This window comes from Salvelinus namaycush, unplaced genomic scaffold (assembly GCF_016432855.1).
Source record: "Salvelinus namaycush isolate Seneca unplaced genomic scaffold, SaNama_1.0 Scaffold379, whole genome shotgun sequence".
NCBI classification, from domain to species: Eukaryota; Metazoa; Chordata; class Actinopteri; order Salmoniformes; family Salmonidae; genus Salvelinus; species Salvelinus namaycush.
The window spans coordinates 131,702-135,020 of NW_024060774.1; positions in this window are offsets into that span (position 1 = coordinate 131,702).

Below are 3,319 nucleotides of genomic sequence, written 5' to 3' on the forward strand. Positions count from 1 at the left end.
GAGAGAGATAGGGCTATAGTTAATTATGGTAAAAGAACAAGCTTGTCTCTGTAGACGGTGTTTGAATGAGGGTGTCATGGCGAATCAGAGGGTCCCTAGACTTCCTTGGTAATTATTAACGTTATAATTCACTACTCTTGTCCTTGTCCAATTGATTGGCATGCCTGTTTCATGGGTATTTCCATAGGCAGTAGTGGTAACACTCACTATTCCTTCTATCATGTGTGTATGTGTGTGTCTCTCTCTCTCCCTCTCTCTCTCTCCCTCTCTGACAGTTTCAGAAGCATGTACTCTCTGACAGTTTCAGAAGCATGTCAAATTACAACAGGGCTAATGAGAGTTTTATTGAGATCATGTGACCCCTGAAATGTGGAGTGTTGGTGTGTTCTGTTTGACGCATTGGGGGCTGATCAGATGTGGCTATTGAACGTAACTCGTTCTGTGTTCACTGAACCTACCCACCTCTCACAATGTACAAAAAAACATATTATAAACACGTACAGTGGTACAGAAGGAAATTACTAAATTAAAATGTTGAAACATATGAAATTATGAGTGACTGAATATTGAAACGTTGCATTGTATTTGTGTCAATGTACCAGTATCACTGTATTACAAAACATCATCCAATTGTTTAGAAATAAAGACTCGTCGGAAACAAAGATAACGGATCAATTTATCGTCTCTTGTAATTAGACCCACTGAGGTGACTGTGTGTCACAAATGGCACCCTATTCCTTATATAAGCACTATTATATAGGGAATAGGGTGCCATTTGTGACAAAGCCAATTACAAAGAGGTTTAAATCAAACCTTGCATTGTTCGGCTCAAATAAGGCAACAACAACAAACAAATATAAAAGAGAGGAAAACTAGGCTCTGTGTGTTCAATAGGATTCCAGGTGAAACCAAACTACAAACACAGTTCAGATCAGTCTAACCTTTCATTTTACTGAATCCTTTTCTTTCTATTAGCTAAGTGACAAACGGGGTGCGTTTTTTAAAGAAGAAAAGAAGAGAAAAAAGGTGTGTCTGTGAGGAAGTGTGGGAATGGAGGAAGCTGGGCAGCAGAGGAGAGGTGCTTGCTGGTGCGAGGTGTCTTTTTGATATTCCGATTTGCCTGCCGACACACGACATTATGACACTTTTGGATGATCACATTGTGGGATTAGCAGGCAGCCTTGTCATTTCCAACAACAATACTGCGATGGAGGGATGCTATTTCTCACATGGCGCCTCACATTAACGCCGGGCCCAAAGATTTACATAAATCTTTGTCTTAAGATGAAAGAAAGAAGGTTTGAGAGAATGAAGTTAAGCTTTAGAACTGGGGAAGGCAGCAGGGGGAAAGTGGAGGGCGTGGTGGTGTCGGCGAATTGGGAGGCTAACAGAAGACATAGAGGGAGAGAGGGAGAGAGGGAGAGAGAGAGAGAGAGAGAGAGAGAGAGGGAGAGAGGGAGAGAGAGAGAGAGAGAGAGGGAGAGAGGGAGAGAGAGAGAGAGAGAGAGAGAGAGAGAGGGGAAGATTTAAAAAAAAGTTGTATTCATTTTAAATCACCCAGAATTGTGTCGATGCAAAGATGCATTATCCCCCCCACTCTTTTTTTGGCATTCATGTGATAATAAAAAAATAAAAATAAAGACATGCCGGAAAGGAAGCGAGGATAAGAATATGAAAAGAGAGAAAAGAGAAAAGAGGTTCAGCAGCGTTATATTCAGAGTTGGGCGATTTAGTGGTGTGTCTCTGACTGAGTCTCACAGTGAAAGGCGAAGCAACGGCCTCTGTTCTCTCCCTGCTTTAGTCTTATCGCCTGTAGCAGTCATTCACCAAACTGACCTAGATGGTTGTGCCTCCCCTCTCCCCCTACCTCCTCCTCTTGCATCTCCCTCTCCTGCTCTCGTCTCCATTTGATTGGATTCCTCCTCCTTTATCCTCTGATTGTGAATCTGCTTACATTAAAGCCAGCAGATTGGATCAGAATCTGACCACTGAAGGCGATTCCCTTTTTAAATAGAGAGGAGGTTAGTGTAAACTTTAGATTATAGGCCTAGAGAGAGAGAGAGAGAGGGAGAGAGAGAAAGAGAGAGAGAGAGAGAGAGAGAGAGAGAGAGAGAGAGAGAGAGAGAAAGAGAGAGAGAGAGAGAGAGAGAGAGAGAGAGAGAGAGAGAGAGAGAGAGAGAGAAAGAGAGAGTGAGAGAGAGAGAGAGTTAGGGAGAGAGAAAGAGAGAGAGAAAGAGAGAGAGAGAGAGAGAGGGAGAGAGAGAGAGAGAGAGAGAGAGAGTTAGGGAGAGAGAAAGAGAGAGAGAAAGAGAGAGAGAGAGAGGGAGAGAGGGAGAGAGAGAGAGAGGGAGAGGGAGAGAGGCTATGGCCAATTTCTGTCATTTAGGCTATTTATTCTCTTGAAATTGTGTTTGTATATTTAACAAATAATTGTATAACCACTCTGTGTCCATTTTAAACTACCATTTATTTTATTATCTTAGGTTATCAAAATATAATTTCTATATTTATAAATTAAATAACTGTTAGCTAATCATATTTTTTTTTTTTGTAGCTCACTGTATCTGAATGACTCCTGCTGCTTACTACTACAGAGAGATAGAACGCCACAGCCATGGCAACTCTATGGTGACTGTACTTCCTATAACAACCCCCCCCCCCCTTCTTACTATGCCACCATTATCCTCCATGATCTGTTTCTGATTCTTTCCCTAACCCCTTCTTCCCTCTCTTTGCTACCCTTCTCTTACTCCTTTCTTTATCTCTCTCACTTTCTGCCAACATCCCCTGTCCTTTACCTCCCCCCTCTGGCTTACTCCCCCTATTCCCCAACCCTCCCCCCACCCATCTCCCTCCATCCCTCCCTCACTATGGGCTGTGCGGCACCCGTCGGTGGTAATAAAATAAACTGACTGACGTCCCACCTTGAACCAGAGGAAGAGGTTATTTACATCTATGGGAACTTACAATCTGCCCACGCTAGATCACTCAGCCATGACAGGTCCGACCAGCACACACCAGATAACCATAGAGAGGGGTTGGGGGATGGGGAGAGTGAGAGAGGGGTTGGGGGATGGGGGGAGTGAGAGAGGGGTTGGGGATGGGGAGAGTGAGAGAGGGGTTGGGGGATGGGGGGAGTGAGAGAGGGGTTGGGGGATGGGGAGAGTGAGAGTGAGAGAGGGTGGGGGAGATGGGGGGGATTGAGAGATGTTGGGGGGATGGGGGGAGTGTGAGAGAGGGGTTGGGGGGGGATGGGGGATGGGGTAAGTGAGAGAGGGTTGGGGGATGTGGAGAGTGAGAGAGGGGGTTGGGGGGAGAA